At 40.7% G+C, this 23,732-nt stretch overlaps 1 protein-coding gene across 1 annotated transcript in view; it reads right to left on the bottom strand.

Annotated features, from left to right (window-relative positions):
* LOC122625476 (dipeptidyl aminopeptidase-like protein 6) overlaps positions 1 to 23,732 on the bottom strand; it is a 418,811-nt gene that overhangs the window by 96,330 nt on the left and 298,749 nt on the right. The window lies entirely within an intron of this gene.

Below are 23,732 nucleotides of genomic sequence, written 5' to 3'. Positions count from 1 at the left end.
CCTTTTCTTCGATTGCGGTATCTGAATTGTTTTCCGATTCGATCTCTTGCTGGTCTATCGATTCAGGTTTTTCAACTGTTTCTATTTTTAAAGAGAGGTTAAATATTGTTGGGATATCAATATTCAAGCTTAATTGAAATCTGATTAATGATCTGACCAGTTTTTAGTATTTAGGTTTCCCTTATTGTCATGTATCAGTATTCGTGCTTAGTTAAAGCATTCTAATAATATTTTAGCGTGTTTGTTAACGGTTGTTTCTTGAATTAATCTGTATTGCGCTAATTACTTATAAGATTTATCGAACCTATTTTTAATTTCTATAAAGATGGTACCGATTTCTTTCCATTCCATAATATTAGTTTTTTAGTTTTCTTATTCTTATTATTTCATATATGCTTTGGTAATGTAGTGATTCTAAGTAAATTGGATTTATCTTTTTTTTTCTTTTTTTTATTATTTTAACAACAATTTTAAGTTTAAGTTAATAGATTTAGATATTTACCCTGCTGACTTATTTTTTCTTCAGGCAGCTATAATACAACTTATACAACTCGGTTAGCATACTCGCACATAACAATACTACTATTATTATAAGGTGTTTATAATAGTTTTCAGTTTGGGCTGTGATACCTCGACTGTATTTATTACATTGGCGGTGGGGTGGAGTCCGCTACTTTGGAATAGTGATCTAACATTGTAGGAAATTCTGAATTTGTAATGGGTGGTGGATCTGATTTTGAAATCGCGTTGCTAATATTTATATTACGATTCATGCGTGAGTTTCATGTTTGACATTTTATGTATTTTCTTTTTTTTGTATATCATTTATGTCCTTTTCTGTATATAATAAAAAAAAAAATTTCTTTTTATGTGATGCTATTATATGTTTGTTTTATATAGTAAAATTTTCCATCCTATGGTTTCGTATAGCTTTACGGGCTATACTTCTATTGGGCGGAATTTAACAATTGCTTTTATTTTAATAATTAATTAATTAATGTCCAAAAAGAAAGTCATCCAAAAATTAATTTCGCTAGATAACAAAGCTCTAGACTCTCTTAAGAAGCTTAATAGGAACTTCGATTTCAATAAGGATTTCCATTTAATTACTGTTTTTTTTAATTTCCCGATTGGAATAGTTCTATCTCACGATAACCACCCTATATTAACTAGGTGGCTATATGGAAGATGGAAGGCTTATCTAGAGGAACTATATTATGAAATTATACTGCAAACCGGAAATGAAAATGTTATTGCAGAATAACTTTAGACCAGATTAACTCCTTTGCCTCTATACTACATGACATAATCGTTAGTGTCAAATCAATTATCAATTAAGTTCATGCTGGACCAGCTACAGGTATACTTTATACAAAAGTACCTTCAACGGTCAGCTAGAATGCTTTCATTCAACACTTTCGGAAATAATGTGATGCCTTAAGAAAGACAGCACACAGAGAAATTTTAAAAAACTTTTTGAAAGGGCAGTTTATGAGTAGAGCTACAGTTTTAGAAGAAGAAGCAAGAATTAGATGGATTCTCCGGCAGTGGATGACTACAGACCCTGACCAATACGGAAGGTAATATTAAAAGACTTTAAAATAAACAGAAAACCGACCTTTCATCCCATAATAAGAAGAAAAAGAAAATACGAAATTGCCAAATTGGGGAAGATATATTTGTAAGAGTAAACACTAGACAAGGTTCCAAGCTTACTACAAGATACAGGAAACGATTACAAAGAAAACATAACCTGGAACAACAAAGAGCTTCACCTAGAAAGCACCTTCCCAGATCAGCTATCAAATGACTCGAAGATTATCAACAACAAGTGGTTTATTAACTTCAAACTTACAGGCTTGACTCCTGGAACGCCTATTGTGCAGGTTACAGATGAGAAAAAAGAAAGAGTTTAGGTGATATCACTCAGAGCACTGGAAGCGTTGCATATAAATAAAATTGGACAGCTAAATCACATAAAATCCCATTCAAAGGTCAACAGCATAATCCTCCTAACGCTCTTTCGCAATGCTCTGACTCTCATCCAGGGTTTGCACATCTATAGCCAAAGGCAAAGGAGTATAGCCTTGCCGCTAGGACCCACACCGGGAATGGAAATAAAAGTCACCGCCATTCTCCCCAAAAATTAAAAACTCTGTTTGGCAATCGCTTCCGCTACCATTAGCGCATGTGATTCTAAGAAGACTGTTCACCCAACATAACATCATCCGATTTCGTGAAAGCTGCGAAGCCGACGTCGATCGTAAGCCACCAAGCTCATCACAGTTTTTGTAACGGTAAAACTGTGTATGTAGGGATAATACAAATTAAGTTTATTTATTTGGGTAATATTCACAAGGTTTTAAATTATGATTGTAAAATGAAAAAAATACGACTCTCGCACTATGGACGTAACGACTGACCTCGTTAAAAAACCGCAAGCAACAAACGGTACTGCTGCACCACCAGCAAAACAAAACGAAAACGTAAACAAAAAAGTTGGGTCGACTGGCAGACTGGAATGGACCGCTACTTTACAATAAAGCGAAAGCTTAGCCCGGAAAATTCAGATTTGGAAAACAAGCACACGCGACAACTCTACCCTGCTCAACAATGTAGCCCCCGCAAATACCAACAGATTTGCCTTGCTGGCTAATACCGCTGAGAACGTGCCGCTGGGATCCGTTGATATCAAACCGAAGAAAACAAAGCCTCCGCCAATATATATCCGCGAGAAGAGCACAAGCGGTTTGGTAAATACTTTGATTGGCCTTATTGGGAAAGATAGCTTTCATATAATTCCCCTCGTAAGAGGTACTATCAATAAAATCAAACTTTAAACGAAAACGGAGGACAACTACAGAAAAGTCACAAACTACCTTACCGCACAAAAAATAGGCTTCTACACCTACCAGCTTAAAAGCAGCAAGGGCCTGCAAGTAGTACTGAAGGGCATTGAGTCTGATGTTACGCCCGAAGAGATAAGTGAGGCGCTAAAGGATAAGGGATTTTTCGCCAAAAGCGTTCAATATCAAAAACCGGAACAGGCAGCCCCAACCACTCCTCAAGATTGAGCTTGAAGCAGAAAAACAAGCATCCTAAAAAAAACGAGGTTCATCCAATTAACAAACTCCAGCTCCTTCTGCACCGTAGGATCACAGTAGAAGAGCCGCATAAACGTAACGCTCCTGTACAATGTACAAACTGCCACACGAGGTCGTATTGCACACTTCGCCCGGTGTGCGTAGCGTGTGCAGGTCTCCATGACTCCACACACTACCAAACTAATAAAGAAAATGCAAACGAGAAAAAATGCAATAACTGTGGGGGTAACCACACAGAAAACTACAGAGGCTGTCCAATCTACAAAGAGCTGAAAAGCCGTCTTCACAGAAGAATGAACACGGCGCGGGCACACCAAGGAACAGCTACGCTGACACCATCAGAAACAAATCCTGAAGTACTTTTTTCGAAAGCAACAAGATTCGCTCCCTGGTCTACACCCAGCACTAAGAAGATAACCTTCGCAAACGTTTTGAAATCAGGTATGACGCCTCCAACCCAAAATATCCGAACCCCACATGAAGTGCATACAAAATTAGACACACAACAAAACCCAGCTACGCAGCAAGAAACAAAAACTGAAGCTATGATGCAAGCCTTACAACAGAGCATGATGGAATGTATGACATTTATGAGGACCACTATACAACCCATGTTGCGTAATCAAACAGATAATACAGATGCTTGTAGCCCAACAATCAAATAAATAATGGCTACCTTACGCATAGGTAGCATAGGTGGAACGCCAATGGCGTTTCACAGCGCAAACTTGAGTTAGCTCAATTCCTACATGAGAAGCATATCGACGTAATGCTTCTTTCGGAAACTCATCTCACAAGCAAATACCATTTTCAAATAAAAGACTACCATTTCTATGGTACAAATCATCCCGACGGAAAAGCACACGGCGGCACCGCCATACTCATAAGGAACCGTATGAAGCACCACTTTTACAAAGAATTTGCAGAAAATCATCATCAGGCCACATCTATCAACATACAGCTGGAGGACAGCACTCACCTCACACTAGCGGGAAAAGGAAAACAGCTTTATAAGACTATAACAAAAGCCACTAATAAAATGACCATGTTTCCCCTGGGAGTCCTACATACTGGCCATCAGACCTCAATAAGCTGCCTGACCTGATCGACTTCGCAGTTACGAAAAATATTCCCCGCAGTTTGGTTAAAGCTGAATGTCTGCCGGATTTGTCATCTGATCACTCGCCTGTACTAATTAACCTCCGCCGATACGCAGAAAACTTGAAACCACCCTACAGATTGACTTTTCACAAAACAAACTGGCTCAGGTATAAAAAATATATAAGTTCACACATTGAGCTAAGCCCAAAACTCAATACCGAATCTGATATAGAGAGCTGCATGTGTGCATTGCAATCCATCCTTACTGCAGCAGCTCTTACTGCAACACCCCAAATCACAAATACTACAATTAATTCAAAAAAGACCAACGCACAAATCGAGCTATTCGTCCACGTAAAACGACGCTTACACAGAGAATGACAATCTTCTAGATCTCCAACTGCAAAACAAAAGCTAAAAGTAGCCACACGAAAACTGGCCAACGCTCTAAAACAAGAAGAGGAAGACGATCAGCGCCGATACATAGAGCAACTCACACCAAAAGGCACGAAACATAAGTCACTGTGGAGAGCCCACTCAACTCTTCGCCCAACGACTGAAACCGTTTTGCCGATAAGGAATTCCTCAGGCGGCTTGGCCCGTAGTGATGCAGACAGAGCCACCACATTTGCCGCTCACCTACAAAATGTGTTCACGCCAAACCAGGCTACTAGCACGTTCGCGCTACCGTCCTCACCCGTAAACTGCCACCAGCAACACACCCCAATTGTGTTTCGTCCTAAAGAAGTAATTAAAATAATCAAAGACAATCTCAGCCCGAAAAAATCCTCGGGCTGCGACCTTATAACACCGGAAATGATCATCCAGCTGCCTCATTCTGCAGTTCGCTACATACCCCAGCTCTTTAATGCCATCACCAAACTTGGTTACTTTCCACAACGATGGAAGAGGTCGATTATCATAATGATTCCAAAGCCTGGTAAGGACCACACAGTCCCTTCATCTTACAGACCAATAAGTCTACTCTCATGTATTTTGAAACTATTCGAAAAATGCCTGCTGGTCCGACTTAATCTACATCTGAGAACCCACAACATAATCCCAGACCATCAATTTGGATTTCGCGAATGCCACGGAACCATTCAACAGGTGAATCGTATAACAACGGAAATAAGAACTGCATTCGAAAATCGCGAATACTGTACAGCAGTATTTTTAGACGTATCCCATGCATTCGACAGAGTCTGGCTCGACGGCCTAATTAAAAACCCAATTAAAATTAAAACAGCCCTACTCGAAAGCACACACAAACTCCTAAAGTCTTACCTCTATGACAGAAAGTTTGCAGTGCGGTGCAACACTGCCAATTCCACTGATCATGTAATTGAGGCTGGAGTCGCCCAAGGCAGCGTTCTTGGGCCAAGATTATACACATTATACACCGACATCCCTACAAATAGTCGCTTAACGGTATCCACATTTGCCGACGATACAGCTATCCTTAGCCATTCAAGGTCCCCTACCCAAGCCACAGCACAGCTGGCATTGCACCTCACCGACATTGAGAAGTGGCTCTCTGACTGACGAATAAAGGTAAACGAGCAAAAATGCAAGCACGTGACGTTTACGCTAAACAGACAAGACTGCCCTCCGCTCTTATTGAACAACATACCACTCCCGAAACCAGATGAGGTAACGTACCTAGGAGTACACCTTGACAGAAGACTCACATGGCGCAGGCACATTGAAGCCTCTACAATTCTGTATTGAAACCTATCTGGACCTATGGCTCACAGTTATGGGGCAATGCCAGCAACAGCAATGTTGACATCATACAGCGAGCACAATCAAAGATTCTGAGAACCATCACTGGGGCACCGTGGTACGTTCGGAATGAAAACATCCAAAGAGACTTAAATATCCCATCAGTTATCAATGCAATAACGGAACTTAAGGAAAAATACCATAGCAAGCTTTACTCGCACCCCAACCACCTAGCGAGAGGTTTAACCCAGCTCAGCAGCCGTTCCCGTCTCCGGCGAAAAGACCTACCAACCCAGCGAAGAAATTTTTAGGGCCGTTTAATCTTAGAACAGTTGGAAAAATAATACAATTGTTCAGAAAAAAAAACTTGTTATAGTTAAGATTTTTAAACTTACAAGCAAAGTAATATAAAATAAAAAAAATTTTCTTATTAAAGTTTTTTCTATTCTCTTGCTGCACTTTCTCTATGTTTTCCTGTGCGTTCTTTCGAATTTCTTTTTCTCATCGTTTAATTCTTCTAGTTCTAAGTCATCTATTCAATCTTGTCAAAATTCTAAATGGATTTGTTACCGCCGTAATTTAAATTTGACCGCCAACTAGGCGAATAAGGCGTAACCCTGAAAACCTTTGGTAAAAGTGTTACCCATGATATGCGCATATTGGATAGGGTAACACATGTACGAGACTTGAGGAAACACTGGCGAAGGAGAAAAAAAAATTTTTTAAAGCTGCTCGCTTTTATAAAAAAGTATTAATTTATAAATTAAAAAATTAAAAATTAATAAAAATAAAGTGACTGCTACAAAAGGTTGTTTATTATTGCTCTCCCTAGGCCCAAATTAATTAGTGCCTCCACAGGACTTTACTTAGTGGTTCGAGGTAGAGTATTGTTTATAATTTGGGTTTTCTTGACACATTTTTCCGAGCAACGGGATGACAATTTTATGTATTCGTTCGACTTGTCCATTTCCTCTGGGCATACCTGTCGCAATGTGGAGTAGTTGGATGCCTTCGCGATTGCAATATTCAGTGAAGGATCCTGAAGGAAAAGCGGTTCCTCTGTCTGTAACTATTCTGCGAGGGTTCCCAAAAACTGCTGCTTGCTTCTCGAGTTTTTCTATAACCTCATCTGTGTCTGCTGATTTTGTTGGATAAAGCCAAACAAATTTAGAAAATCCATCCACAACTGCTAATATGTGGTTATACTTCTTCTTTGTACCGGTAAGTGGGCCAACGTGGTCGATGTGGTAAGTTCCGAGCGGTTCTGGAGCCTTGTCGATCGGCGATCCTTTTTTCCGCGCTTATAGTCAATAGTTAATAATCATCACTCTACACATGCTCTGTCAACTCTTTCTACTTTAGGCAGAATTCCTGGAATGTAATAGGACTTATCCAAAATGTCTCAGGTTTTTTAAATTCCGAAGTGACCCTATTTCATCCATCATTGAGTCGGGAACAACTATCAGCTCATTTACTGGATCCTTGCAAAGGATCTCCCACTTAATTCGCAAACCTGCCTTCGACGCTGCGCTCAATACGATTTCCAAAGCCTTGATTCCATGGTTCTAGTCCTTGCTTGGCACGTTTATATCGTCCATGTATACTACGATTGTCTGATTTTGAATGATTTCGCAAAACTGCTGAAACATAACGACAAAACACGGCCGGGGAATTTGAGATGCCAAATGGAACATGCGTAAATTCATAATATCCGTTGTGTCACGAATGCTGTGAACTTTCTTGATTCTTTGTCGATCAGCACGTGAAAAAATTCGTTCATCATGTCGAGAGTGATAAAGATTTTCGACCCCTTCAATCTATCCAGAACATAGTCTATCAGACTCATTGGAAAGTTGTCCTTCTTGATTTTCTGGTTAAGTTTCCGATAGTCACAACAAAATCTCTTCGATCCATCCTATTTTGAGACTAGTACCACAGGCGCTGCATACTCTGAACGACTTGGTACAATTATTCCCTTTGAAAGCCAGTCTGGCACCTGCTTGTCTATGAAACTTTTGTTCTCGTCGTGGGCGCTGATAAACGGGTACATTATCTTCCAATATGATCTTCATATTAAATGGAGACGCTAATGGGTTTACTGGTCTATAATCTTTAGCTAGATCTTCTACCTTTAGTTTCTGACTCTTTTCCAGGTGAGGTAGATCGATTTTGTTGAGGACGGAGGACTCATCGATGATCTCAGTGACACGCATTCATTTGAATGCCGCAGCGAAATCCTTCTCTTTTTCTTTAAATACGACCCCCTTTGAACTGAACACGACATCGGTAGATTGAAGCACATCATTTCCAATGATGGCTGCGTACTCCAATTCATTCTGCTTTACTACGTGAAAAGTTGAGGTAAAGCATACGCCATCCGCCTGAAGGCTAATATAAAAGCATCCTATTGTCCTTAGCTCATCTTTGACAATGCCTTTCAGCTTTAAATCTTCAAAGCTTCTGAAAATATCCTCCCTCATTAAGCACAAGTTGCGGCCGTCAGTCGGGTGATGGACAAGGGGACTAACGTGTAGTTTCAAGCTTGCTAGAAAAACGCGCCGTAATTGTCCATACACCCGGAAGTGCGACTATACTCTCCACGCGAGGGCGGCTGGAAACAGGTCTCCTGGCAAGGTTATGTCCCTGCCAGAGGATGCTGGCAAATGGTAGTCGGGCGTCCTGGGCCGGGCCCGGGTCACAAAATAGCTCAGTCTCAAACGGAGCTCAGGGCACCTGGCGACCCCCTGTTCTAAGAAGCCTTATCCGGGCGTCGCGGATCTCCGCCCGGGTGGATCCTCTTTTTCTCCGCAACTCATGGGAACTACTTGGAGTCAAAAAACATAAACAAAAAGGAGTCAGGATCTCCCAAAAAACCTACTCAAACGGCAGTGACGACGGAGTTTGGCCGTACTAATTTCAAGGCAGCGAAGCTGGCGAAGAGCCCACCTGCCTGGCCACCACCACAGGATCGGATTCGGGTGAACCCCGCCTCAAATCTGAGGCGACTGAGTGTAAGCCGCCCAAAGCCGTCGCCATGGGAACATCTCCAGGCCCTAGTGCCATGATGCTCAAGGACGGCAAGCCAAACTTCGGCAAGGAAGCCCCCAAGCCATCCAAGCCCACAGAGGCCGTCTGCAAAGACGTTGGATGGTTTCAAGGTGGCGTGAAGGTGATCGCCTGCGACGACGAACGCTCTGCGGACAAAGCTGCTGTACAAAGCCGCAGTAAAGGAGCGCTGAGCTGGTCCGAAGTACCTTGCCGACCCCGCGCAAGGATCTGGATCCCGGCATCCATCAAGGCGCTGGACCAGATCCTCACCAGGCTGCATCGATGCAACCCACACCTTCCCACCTCGGACTGGCGAGTGGTGAAGGTCGACGAAATAGAATGGCCAACAAACCAGGCCATCATCATCCTGAACAAGGAGTCCCTAGCTCCCATTGAGGCCGCTCATGGGGAGCTAAGCTTCGGCTTCAGTTCAGTGACCATAAAGGTCTACAAATCTGACTCCGCCAAGGAGTCCACATCGGACGAGGAGAAAGCCGATACAACCGTGGTGGAGATGCCCACACCAGATGTCCGTGAGGCTTCTGCAAATAAACCTCCACCACAGTAAGGCAGTTTCCGCTGCTCTTCAACTCTATCTGGCTGAGGATGGAGTCGACATAGTCCTCATCCAGGAACCTTGGATAGTGGGAGGAAAGGTTTCAGGATTAAGGACTAAGGAATATAAGCTTCTAACAGCTTAGCATTTTTCTGCTCCATAATTACAGCGATGCAGATAACGCGGCAGCCACCGTGGAGAGTCAGCCATCTCCGTTCCGAGTGCTGTCATCGTACATGGCCTACGAAAGGTAAGAACCGCCGGATGAGCTGGTAAGGAGACTGGACAGCGAAAAGCAGAACATAGGCCTCCTAATAGGCTGTGATGCAACAGCCACCACACACAATGGGAAAGTACAGACACAAACGACCGCGGTGCGTCTCTTTTTAACTTTATCTTTAGTTCAAATCTCTTCATATGCAATAAAGGCAAATAAATGACTCCACCTTTATCATTAAGAACCGTAGAGGTAATAGACCTAACTCTCGTCTCTAAACCACTATTAGAGACAGTAACAAGGCATAAATACAAAAATATTCTAAGGAAAAAATCCCAGTGGATCCCCCCCATACCCTCAAACAAGTTCTAGTATAAACGAACTAGTCTCAACTTTAACAGAAGCCTGCAACTATGCACTAAAAAGGGCTGCCCCAATAGCAAGCCCAAAAGAAAAAGAAAACCTTCCTGGTGGTCAGCAGAACTATCTCCCCTCCGAATGGACTGCAGAACCCTTTTTAACAGGGCCAAGGCAGGAAATGAGGATGCCCTGTAGACCTCCTACAAGAAAGCCCTTGCTAATTACAAAAAAAACATCAGGAAAGCAAAGCGATCCTCGTGGCATTCTTTCTGCTCAGAAGTTGAAAATACAACTGAACCAGACAGGCTTAGAAAACTGCTCTCCCAATCGGCCACAACCCTAGGCTACCTTAAAAGAGCAGACGGCTCCTGGACCAGCTCGAGTGAGGAATCTCTGGAGATACTTCTAGACACTCACTTCCCAGGAAACAGCCAAAACGCTCTCACAACATACAAACGCCACACTGGCAAGAATCGAACTGTGCATAGACCCAAAGGTCCTCCATTGGGCCATAAACAGTTTTAAACCATACAAATCTGCAGGTCTAGACAAAATCATACCAGCACAAATCCAACATGCGGGAAACATAGCCCTTAACTGGCTTCTAGACATTTTTAAAAGGTCCCTACTTCCTGGACACCTACCGCAATCGTGGCTAGAGTCCCGAATTGTCTTCATCCCCAAAGCAGGGAAACCATCACACACGACCCCCAAGGATTTCACACCAATTAGTCCTACTAAAGACCCTTGAAAGAATCATCGGCCTTCATCTGAGATCAACTCTCAATCCAAGTCTCATCACAGACAGGCGTGTTACAAGAAAGGGAAATCGACAGAGGCAGCACTACACTCTCTCGTCTCCAAGATAGAAAAATCATTGTCCCAAAAGGAATATGCGCTAGTAGCTTTCCTGGATATAGAAGGAGCTTTTAACAACGTCATCCCAACAGCTATTACCGGAGCTCTGACAGACCTTGGGGTGGACCGCCACTTGGTGGGACTCATAAACCAACTGCTCACCTGCAGGAAGGTTATGTCTTCACTAGGCGCGTCAACCCTCACTAGGCACTTCAGCAGAGGCACTTCGCAAGGAGGCGTACTCTCCCCACTTCTATGGAACATAGCAGTCAACTCGATACTATGCGACATGGAAGGGGGGGCTGTAGGATAATAGCCTATGCGGACGACGTTGCTATCATCTTCACAGGCAAGTACCCTCAAACGCGAAAAGCTCAGTGTTTTGTCAAACTGGACCAAAAATAACGGATAAGGAATTAACCCCTCAAAGACCGAGCTGGTTCTCTTCACTAGGAAGTATAATATACCAGACTTACTCCCACCTATCCTCAACAATCAAAGACTTTCCTTCAATAGCAGCGCTAGGTACCTGGGCGTAATACTTGACAGGAAACTAAACTGGAATCTGAACCTCGCAGACAGATACAGAAAAGCTTCAATAGCACTCTTCACGTGCAAGAAAGAAATAGGGCTCAAATGGGGCATGACACCCTATATAGTAAACTGGATATATACGGCCATCGTCAGACCAATACTACTGTATGGGATCGTGGTATGGTGGCCGGCCCTGAAAAAGAAATCCAGCATAAAAATGCTAGCAAAGATGCAAAGAGCCGCGAGAAACGCCATACTCAACATCCCAAGCCCAGAACTAGCTGGCATGGAACAGGCCACAGTAGCGGCAATCAGGCTTAGAGATACCAAACAGTGGAACCCACAAGAAGCGGGTCACTCATGTATCCTAAAACACACCCAAATAGTCCCCTCCAGGACAGACTGCTGTACTCCAACGGAATACATACAAACACCGTTCAACACTATTATCCCAGAAAGAGACGAGTGGAACTCACAGACACCTGGCCCCCAGAATGCAATATGCTTCTATACGGACGGGTCAAAACTACAAAACAGAGTAGGAGGAGGAGTTTAATCAGAACAACTAGGCCTACGCATCTCGTTTAGACTCCCCGATCATTGCAGCGTCTTCCAAGCGGAAGTAGCAGCAATAAGGGAGGTCCTAAAGCATTTAAAAGCACTAAAACCGGAAAGCTTATACGTAAACATTTTCAGTGATGGCCAAGCAGCTATCAAATCGATTGGCTCAATCTCAAGCCACTCAAAAACAGTATCGAATTGCCGATCATCTTTACACGAGATGACACAACAATTCGTAATCAGCCTTATATGGGTACCCGGACATAGGGACATAGAAGGCAACTCCATCGCAGATGAACTAGCTCGAAAAGGCACTACCGCGCCACTCATACAAGAGATGGAGGACATGTGTATGCCTTTAGCCCCATGTAATCTACTAATTAGGGAAGACCTAAACCGAAACAAACAGACAATATGGGAAAATACCACACATTGTCGCCTAACACGCCAAATATGGCCAAAAATAAACCCAAAAAGAACATCAAAGCTTTTAAGGCTGACCAGAGCAAGCCTCAGCACTGCCATGAGAGTTATCACAGGGAATTGGTTGATAGGCACCCATGCCAGAAGACTAAATGCCCCGTATAATGATTTCTGCCGTAGCTGTAGGGACGAGGAAATGGAAGAAACGGTAGAGCATTTATTGTGCCACTGCCCAGCACTGCAAGCGAAAAGACGTGCTCAACTAGAAAGCAGATTCCTGATAGACACGTCCGACCTATTCGACACCGATCCACATCGGATACAAAAATTCACTAGCGCTGGGGAAACTGTTAACTTCACACGAACCTCGACGGGTAAAAAGGGAAAACCCACACGGTATCACAATGAACCTCTAATGGTCTAAGTGCGTCGGATAAAACCGACGGCCGGCAAAACCTAAACTAAACCTAAGCACAAGTCGCATCCCGAATTGATCATCGCTACGAATGTCAAATGTCATTTTATATATTGACCCTTTTTCAACATTGACTTCCAGGTCATTCGCTTTTTATTCTTGACGACAATATTATTTTTCTTTTCCGCGCAGTTCTTCGATATGTCCCTGGTTGCAATGATAGCAAACTATGCCACCCTTACAATCTCTGGCAATGTGGCCTTCACTGTTGCATTTAAAGCATTTTCTCTGGCCATTACACTATGGGAAATTTGACCCCTTTTTCTGGCCAAAACCCATGTAAAAGTCGGAATATTAAAATAATATTTAGTGTTCGCATTCATAATTGACCAATCTTTAGTGCTGCATACTAGAAACGTTAAAAGATTGCGCCACAACAAAGAAATCAGCTGTTAAAAACAGCTCTTGCGCGTACACAAAACAACAATCTGCTACGTTAAGTTTTTCTTTCGTTACAAAAGTTATAATATCTTTGGAACCAAAGCGTTAATTTCCATTCTGTAAAAAGTATTTTAATCACTATTAAGTGTTTGCCACCTTCAATAGAAAAAAAAAACAAGAGAGAACGCTATAGTCAAGTTCCCCGACTATCTGATACCCGTTACTCAGATATTTGAAGTGCGAAGGAAAGTCTTCAGCACATACAGTTTTTGGCGGTTTTGTGGGCGTTAGATTGGGCGTGGCAAAAAGTTTTTTGGCAATTCGATAGAAATTTACAAAACTAATACAAAAAAGAAAAAATATCAAAACATTTTTCAAAAGTGTGGGCGTGGCAGCTTTGGGCGGTTTGTGGGCGTTAGAGAAGGCGTGGCAAAAAGTTTTTTGGCAAATCGTTAGAAATTTACAAGACTAATACAAAAATGAAAAAATATCGAAACATTTTTCAAAAGTGTGGACGTGGCAGTTTTGGGCGGTTTGTGGGCGTTAGAGATCTCAGGAACTACAAAAGGTAGAAAGTTGAGATTAAGCATACTGACTCCTGAGACATAGACGCAGCGCAAGTTTGTCGATTCATGTTGCCACGCCCACTCTAACGCCCACAAACCGCTAAAAACTGCCACGCCCACACTTTTGAAAAATGTTTTGATATTTTTTCATTTTTGTATTAGTCTTATAAATTTCTTACGATTTGCCAAACAACTTTTTGCCACGCCCACTCTAACGCCCACAAACCGCCCAAAGCTGCCACGCCCACACTTTTGAAAAATGTTTTGATATTTTTTCATTTTTGTATTAGTCTTATAAATTTCTATCGATTTGCCAAAAAACTTTTTGCCACGCCCACTCTAGCGCCCACAAACCGCCAAAAACTGTCAGTGCTGAAGACTCCTTCGCACTTTCACTAGCTGAGTAACGGGTATCAGATAGTCGGGGAACTCAACTATAGCGTTCTCTCTTGTTTTTATTATTATTATTGTTGTAAACTTCTGTAAAATAATTTAGTATGCAAACACTATCACGAAATCAGTTGTTTTTGCTAAGATAAGAAAAAGTATACAAAATTAGAGAAAGGCTTTACGAAAATAAATAATATAAATATAAGGGACGGTGTCACGCCCACAGTTTTTGGGGTACGTTTAGATATGGTCTAGCGCCAATTATGGCAAAAAAAAAAAACTAAAAATCTTTCTTCGTTCTAGAGTTATAATTTACAAAACATAGAAGGCGGTGCCACGCCCACAATTTTTGGTTCCATTAAAGATATGGACTAGTGTAACCCCATACAAAAAACACTAACTAAAAATCTTTCCCCGTTCTGGAGTTATTAATTTAGGCCAGACCTTAAACACTTACTGCATCCTCATCCTCACCGCCCGCATCTACATATGTGTCTCCATAGTGTTAAAATAATCTGTTCTGCAAAGCGCTCTTTCGCCCATTGGTATCCAAACCAAATTCCGTTAATTTTGCTTTTTAAAAAGGCACGGTCAATTCGAAAATTTGTTTAGCATCCATGTTAGTGCGTAAGCCGATTTCTAATTCATTTAAATGTTAAACAATTTTTAAAAAAAAATTTTTTAAATACGCCGCTTCTCACGACTCTCTTCCGCAGTTTTTCTCGTCTTTTCAATGTCGTCGCACACATTTTCAGTTGGAAAATGCTTCATGTACACTTTCCAATGGTTTTTATCCTCAAATTCTTCTAAAGTTTGCTTTTATGATTTTTCCGCGGTTTCCGTAAGTTTCCGTTAGTTTTAACGCCTTTTTATTAATTTTTTTCCTTAAACTTCCCGGAGGAGCCCCCAATAATTTGTATAGTAATACAAATTAGGTTTATTTATATGGGTAATGTCCACAGGGTTTTAAATTAAAATGAAAAAAAATACGACTCTCGTACTATGGACGCATCGACTGACCTCGTTAATAATTCAGCAGCGAGTAATCTCTACGGCACCTCAGCCATGCTATCTTTCCTTATCTAGGCTCGCCAATCTCGGGCTCTCTCTATCTTGTACTCTCGCGCTAGCATCCTTGGACTTAGTGATCTGCTGTTCCATCTGAATTTTGAGTCGCTCATATCAATCGCTTTCGTAACTTATGCATATGCGCATCGATGCAGAATAAAACAAAAATTCGAGATCGTTTTTAATTTCTCGGAAAATTGCTAAAAAAAAAAGCTAGTGCAAGTGCATTTAGATAAGGAGTTAATATTTTGCGCGTACATAGCAAAGTAACGGAAGCTGCCGCTAATTCTTCTTTGCGAACGATACCGCTGATGCAAACAGGGTAATATTTTTAAGGCGGCACCGTTTCGTCTTTTTAAAACATGCTTCCAGCAACTTCTAAGTTCCATCTGTCAGTCTGGTATGCCAGCATGTCCTTGTCCAGCTTCTTTTCTAGGGCAAGCTGCCTTTGTGTGAAGCTTGTCAATCGGACGCAAACCGAGATTAGAGAATGATCACTCAGCATATTGTTGATGTTCTGCTAACAAAGGTGACTTCGATGAATGATTTACACCTATCGTTTTTAAACGTCGGCTTAACAACATCGCTTAGCAGCACCAGGTCTTGTTGGTTTATGGCATCAATCACGGCCCGTCCTCTGGATATGGATATTCAGTTACCCCATTCTTTTGCCTAGGCGTTGATGACCACCGGCCTGCGTCGTCTCGCATGGTACGCGAGCTTATCCAGCTGCGAAATGATGAAGATAAAGCTGCAATTTTATCCGGCATCATCACGTCGTCTCATAGATCATTTTATGATACTGGCTTTGTAGATAGGACATGTAACCCCATCCGTAGGGTGGTTTCTCTCCAGATCGCTGCTACATATTAGGCATCTTGGCAGTCAATCGCAGCTCCTCGCCCTGTTGCAATCAACCGTTACACCATACACAGCAATCTGAGAGATCAGTTGCCTTACAGTTGAAAGCCCTGTGTCCTTTTCCCATGCCTGAAGCATTTCGTTGTACATCCTGGATGATGCAAATCCATGCCCAGTCTACGGTTACCGCGTCATTTTTACCGTCTCTACATTACAGGCAACTGTGGCACTCCTAAGCTATCGTTGCCCTATCCGCTCCGCAGCCAAATCCAAAGGGACTCTATTGCTTCTTCCATCGCTTTCCCATATTTGGATACGCTTGAATATAATTTTACTTCCCCCTGTTGGGTTTTTGTTAATTGTTTTCAAACTTAGTTAGGCATGGATCCGCTTCAGTTTGATTGACTTGGGCCCGCCTGTTATCAGCCGCTTCCTCCATCTTGGCTTCCGTCTGAAATGCAGTGGTTCTGAAGGGGCCTCTTTTACCAGACTTCAAAAATATCTCTCTGGCGATATAACTACGTTATCGCTCCTTCGGGTTTCCTGTTGATGTAGCGCTGCATCATAAATACTGATAGCTTTCAGTGGCCTTCTCAAGGTTATCAAAAATATCAAAGTATTTATTTGATTTCAATATACAAAATTATGAAAAGTATGATATACAACAATATCTTTTTGGGAATATTTGTAGCACAACATGCCAACATCTACGTCACTGCCCCTCTTGAGCTTCCACTGCTTTGGAAATCATTCGCTCACTAGAAATATCGGATGGCAACTAGTATAATATAGCTTTGGATTTATAACAAAACAGATTTGCTAATCGTTGTTTGGGTTTTCATGCACACATTACTGTGATTCTGGAGCTAAGGGATAAATCCCTTATCCGACAAGGGAACTGTCGGACAAATTTAACGCTCATATTCGCGCTCTAAGTGGAAAAGGCTCAACGGAGCAAATTGCTGGATGCATCATCGTCCAAGTACTTCTGGAGCAGCGATGCAGGACGCTGGAGAATATGGAGTTCGCCAATGTAAGCCAGACAATCAGGTGGAAAGTATTAGAATTAGTGCCTTCTGTAATGCTTCTGGGTACTCAATATATTATTGTCAAATCTTTAAAAATCTGACCCCTCGCATTTCCTGGAACATCTGCTACGCTTCTTGCACAGGATCTTAGTAAAATTGTTGTGCTGCTAGCCACTGTCACTGTATTAGTGAAGAACCGTTCAGGCATCTTTGTTCCTTGCCGTGCTCTGCTCGACTCTGGATCTGAACTGCACCTTTTAACATCCCGATTCGCAAATCAGCTTCAACTTAAGAAGGCAAAATCATAAGGTTGCGTTACCGGAATGGGCGTTTCTAGTTTTGAGACAGATGTTTCGTCAGTAAATGTTTCAATGCGATCTCGACCGACATTACTGCTTTATTTATTTTTATTTATTGCTTTAAATAACAACAACAACAACAAAAAAACGATGTTCGCAGCAGTCTGTATAAATCACGAGAGGTGCTTAAACAAGCGCAAGACAGGCTCTCGAGCCGTGGAAACGAGGAGCAAGCTCTTGCCTTTTTCAAGCTGCAAAAGTGGTCGATCTATAGTGCGATCGATAGGGGAAAAAATATTGTATAAGCAATAATATTTTCTTAATTAACCTGACGATAGACTCTAAAAAACTCTTGAGTCAATCAAAATTTTGTTGCCACAATACTAATAATTACTACTAATTATTGCAATCGCAACGTCAGCGATGATAAAATTCCATATGAAACAGCGTTGAAAGTCTAAATTAAGTGTTTTAACCAGCTTGGGTTGGTTGGCTGCAATAAAAAACACATTGCCACCCATTCCGTTTAACCAGTAATCGAGGTAACAGTAATACCACGGAGTCAGAATCTATCAGAAAACGATTTATTGATTTTTAATCCGAATCTATAGCCATAAAGCTCGATTGGTTTTTATGAATTTTTTTAAATGCTGTGCGTTATCAGATTCAACCAAATGTGTAATACTACATAGGGGTTATCGATGCTTCTTTGTCCAAATCTAATTTACCACAAACCATTAAAATTACATCATCCTCCGAGCTATGGGTTATGAATAGGAAGTTATATGTCGTCAATAATGTTGTACAGGCGGTAGAAGCAATCAACTATATCTTCTCGCGGAGTTGTCTTTTTAAACGTAATATCTCTGCGCGGAATAATTTCGTTATAAAACGACATAGTTTCTCGAGGAGATATGACGTTTTTAGTTTAACGGAGATATATCGTTTTGAAAGCGACAATTAGAAAAGGACGAAGATATGTCGCCCTTGGTTCGCCGCAGCTCGGCGAAGAAATGTCGTTTAGAAAACGTCATACCTTCGCTCGGAGATATGACATTTGCAAAACGACAAAGCTCCGTCAGAAAAAAGGTACATAATTCCGCCCGAAAAGTTTACTAGGCGAAGATATGTCGGCGGAAATAGGTCGCTATGTCCCTGAAACAGTGATATTTCTGGTAACGATATACCAGAAATATGTTGAAATTTCTCGTCTGCTGAGTAGTAGGTATCTAATAGTCGGGGAACTGGATTAAGCGTTCTCGTAAGCTATATTGCAGTTTTAAATGTGTAATAAAGCCTAATCGCAAAGTGAAATAGCACCTTTAGGGGGGTTCAAGTTTCCTGCGTCTAATAACGCCTGCTTAATAACAACTAACAAACCAAACAAAGGAGAACAAAAAAAATTCCATCTCTCTTTGTTTTTGTAGTGTTTTCTGTTTGCAAGTATCAAATAATTATGTGAACTAAAACATTTACAAGTATGATTAATAAAGCCTACTGTGTAATACTGGGCTTCATATCCTTTTGTTCAAGCCACTCGTGAACCTGTTTATCTACTTCCAACTGATTAGTGTAAGCTCTACTTTAAGCTTGGTTTCTATTAGCTCTATAGATACCATGCACAATCTTTGAAAATCGTTAAGCAATTTTATGGTTAAACTTTGGTCCTGTTCTCTATATTGAACCTGCTGTTTCAGTCTGAGACAGCCAGACGATATTGATAGAAACTCGATTAGTAGAACAGTTCTACCTAAAATCCCCTCTAATTTTATGTCTTCATCGGCCATGTCAGGCTATTTTTTACCGCGCTGGCAACCTGGTTGGTTGCATTTGAAACATTTGTTGTCTCTTTTTGAGCAATCACTTTTTATATGTCACTCGTCTCCACTGTTGAAAGATTTCCGGACCCTCTCATCCACTCTTCGTGAGTTTTTCTCACCATCTGTGAAGTGAGAGTCATACATGACTCTCGCATTTTCTAATATGCTTCGATTGGAATTTTCAATTGCCTCATATTTTTAACTTGGTATAATAAAGGCTTTTACCGTCATAACGCGGACTACGAGCAAAAATCTTCGCAGCTTCACTGCGTAATTATTTTGCATATATGTCGGACATTGAATTTGAAGTATTGATAGTATATTTTGAATGTATAACAACTTTGTTAAAGGTATTAGTTAAAATGTGAGTATGGGGCTTAGATCATCTTCGTGTCGATCAAGTTTCATATCCACTTAAGCACGTCCTCTTCGTTCTAGATCTCCTCGAATTCTGCCCCCTGCGTTGTTATGCTTTACTGTCGTTATTTCGTAAGGACCCAAAAGCTTGAGACCTTCTCCAACTTATGTTATTTATATTGCTACGATATCGCCCACATTGTAAAGCCTTGCAAGTTTTCGTCGCAAGTTGTACGTCTTCTTGTATTCAGATTAAAGATTCAATATTTTGGTTTTAGCTGAAAAGGGGCTATTGACTCCTCGTTAATCGGTTCACGAATTTCCATTTTTACTCCTATCCTGAACTCAAAAGGTGGCGTTGTGATTCTTGAAAAAGTGTTGAACTCGATTAAGATGTCTATATGCTAGGGTTACCCACACGGAGTTTGGAGAGGACTGGAATATTTATAGTATTTAGTCTCTTTAATTATACTTTGACTCGTGGTAGACTCGTCGTTGATTGGGCTACCTTTATATTTTCGTCGTCGCAGTATTGTAGAAAATCTTGGGAAGTAAGAGCTGATCCCCGGTCCAATATCATACAAGTTGGGCTGCCAAATACATTTCTTTGTCCTCGTAGCTTCGTAATGACTTCGTTTTCGGTCTTTGACTTTGTTGGGTAAAGACTGTATAATTTTGTAAATAAATATATAAAGGCGAGTATTTACTCTTTATAATTCCTACTTGTGGAATCGAGTGGAGCCAAGAAATCAATGTGTATGTATGCAATGGAACGTCTTCCTAATGCAATGGATGTAAGCAGCCCTGCATGCCACCTTGAATATTGCCTAAAATACACGGTGTACAGCAGTCGATATAAAATATATTATTATTTCTTAAAGCAAAAGAAAATCTGCGAAATGGCGAGAAAATTGACGATTCGTCGTTCAGAATAATTTTTATTTTAGTGTTTGTTGATTTCGAATATGTGTAATTATTAGATTTTGTAGCTGATTCGTTAATATCAAGTTCTTTTCAAAAGTTTTCCAAAAGTTTGATGGAATATTTTTTTCGACAAGTTTTTTTAAACGAATATTATGCAATATCCAATTAGACCGAAATGTATTTCTGCTTGCAAACATAAATCCTCGCTAATGACCATTCGAATGTCACTACAATCAAACGGTACAGAACAATAAACAAGTTCAAGTCGTTTGCCCTGTGGTCAATCGACAAATTGGCATTGCGATTTTTAAAAAATTCTACTAGATAGACAGTGCACCGCCCCAACATCGGTAAAGCAAGCTCATTGTAGAAGTCTTCTCGTATCGAACAGGAAACTGCAGTGGTTATTTTTGAATTGAAACCGTCTTGTTGCTGTGCCCATTTAAAACTCGATTATTGGACTTGCATTCTTCGACGGTGGCTTTATCGCTTTTAAAATTGAACAGCCACGAGGAAGATGTCCCTTCTGACCACAATAGAAGCAAACCATTTCCTCTATGGGTAATTTTAAAGCATCGTCTACTGTTTAAGCTTTCTTGTTCTTCTGATTATTGTATTGGGTTTTGATCAAATGGTAATAAGCTTATTAAAACTTAAGCATATTTTTGATTCCATAAAGCAGGGATTCGTTTAACGAGAGTTTTGCAATTCCGTCGATCACATATTGGATACGATCAAATCTTCAGCAATTCCACGCGATTTTATATCTTTCATGCGGTACAAATATTTCTGAAAAATATTACTCAAATAGCACGTGTACGTGTTTGCGTGTACTTGTCATACTCGATCTGAACTCGCTCAACAAATACCCTTTTAGGGTACTTCAAGAATTTAATCCTTTTTTGGTCAACACAAATTGTTGGGTCATGAAGCCGACAAATGAATCATGAATCATGAATCGGACAAAAGATAGATCTTTCTTCGGCTACTTAGTTCTCGCAACAGCTATTGAAAAAGCTCAATAGCTAAACACAAATACTTTCAGGACGCAACGGGTCCTCTTTAAAAATTATCTTTCTTGTATTCTCCGAGTCACATCCGGCGTCCCACAAGGGAGCCACCTAGGTCCGCTCCTTTTTACCTTATTTATTAACGACCTTCCCTTAATAATAAATCATTCGCGTGTTTGGACAGAATAACACATGTTAATGATCTTGGTGTTCTTCTGGACCCTAAACTAAAATTTTCAGACCATATTTCGTCTATTGTCAATAAGGCCAGGGATGTGCTTGGTTTTATAAAACGGTGGTCAAAGGAATTTGATGATCCTTACATGACCAAAACCTTATTTATTTCTCTAGTCCGTCCGATCCTCGAGTATGGATCACCTGTTTGGAGTCCACAATATGAAGTTTACCCGGACCGCATTGAATCGGTTCAAAAGAACTTCTTACTTTTTGCCTTACGGCGCCTTAATTGGGATGCAAACCTTAGATTACCTCCTTATTCAAGTAGATTAATGTTAATTAACTTACCCTCCTTAGCTAACCGTAGAACGATGCTTGGAACAGTCTTTATTTTAAACCTTATTCGTGGTGAAGTGGATAGTCCCGACTTGGTTAGTCGGCTAAACTTCACTGTTCCAAGCAGATTTACTAGATATTACGTACCTCTAATTTTAAATCATTGTAGATCTAACTATGAGTTGCATGATCCCTACAGAGTATTATGTTCTGACTATAATAGATTCTATCCTATTATCTCTAATTCTGACTCTCTGCCGTTTTTAAAGCGATCAATACTAACGAACTTAACGAATTCTTAGATCTTACTACTATATACATATATTTCCTCGCCCTTTACTGTCTTCTATATCGCGTCAATCTTCCCGCGATTCGAGCCGTACGATACACGGCAGCGCCCCTCGGTCGGTTGGGCGGGAGGTGCGGCCGTGGGACTCGCGCGTAAAAAAAAAAAAAAATAAAAAAATGCATGACAAAGTTTAGGTTTTGTGTCTTGTTCCAACCCATTAGTACAGCTTGGTCCTTAAAATCACTTAAACAGACCTTAGAATTTATTCGGTGCCATTGTTCCAAGTTCTATACATTATTCAATATGGTGATTATGTTTCCTTCCTTTTTCAAATACGAATTGGTGCAAAGCACAAAATCTTTCCTTTAGACACGGCAAGATGGATTGAAATTAAAGGCATTTTTAAAAAGTTTTTTTGGGTATATTTTCAGGTCGAAAAGCGTTTTCCCTTATCACTCATATTTACCGGCAAGCTCCCTAATGTGGGGTTTTTATTTCTATGTGATGATGCTTTATTGTGAATGTTTAATAACTTTGTTAAAGGTATTAGTTTAAATTGGAATATGGTGTTAAGATAATCTTTATATCGTTCGATTTAATTATCCACTTGAGCACCTTCGATCTAGATCTCGATTGGCCCTCTGCAGTGGCGGACGCATAATTAAAAATTTGTATATGAATATTTGTTCAATAAAGCAGGGAGTTCACAACTGAAACATTTGACTTCTTTACTGTTAAATTTGGTTCATTCCTTCCAGTTTATTGAATGACTTCAATTATTAATGGAATAGGGGATTAATTACACAATCAGAACAACATTAAATCTTACGAATGCATACAGCAGAAGAAAAAATACACACCGTTGAAGTAAGACAACTGAACTCATTTCTCAAAATATTTACATACTTAACGTTAAGCAATAGAGCGAAATAATCTTCTAAAGGCTTTTGTAATTCCTTGGCCAAATACTAGGTATAGGTTAAATGTTTTCTGCATTTCGATATAAGCAGTTTTTTTCCTGGCATACTAGATTCCTTGAAAAGTATGGGTATTTTTTTAACTTTTGCGATTTACGTTGAACTACTCTACATGAAGCTTGAACTCAGGCAGACTTTGGACAGACAATATAACTTCCGTGTGTTGTTCTGCAGCAATTATAAGCCTATCGATAAGCTATATAGAGTCAGTTGACCACATTCAGGGGCCGTAGCTCTGCTCCATAACGTTGGCTTAGGCATAATGTTACTGAGTGTTTTGTGTAGTG

This window comes from Drosophila teissieri, unplaced genomic scaffold (assembly GCF_016746235.2).
Source record: "Drosophila teissieri strain GT53w unplaced genomic scaffold, Prin_Dtei_1.1 Segkk10_quiver_pilon_scaf, whole genome shotgun sequence".
Taxonomy (NCBI): domain Eukaryota; kingdom Metazoa; phylum Arthropoda; class Insecta; order Diptera; family Drosophilidae; genus Drosophila; species Drosophila teissieri.
The sequence above is the reverse complement of the archived record's forward strand: the minus strand, read 5'-3'. Positions and strand labels throughout refer to the sequence as shown.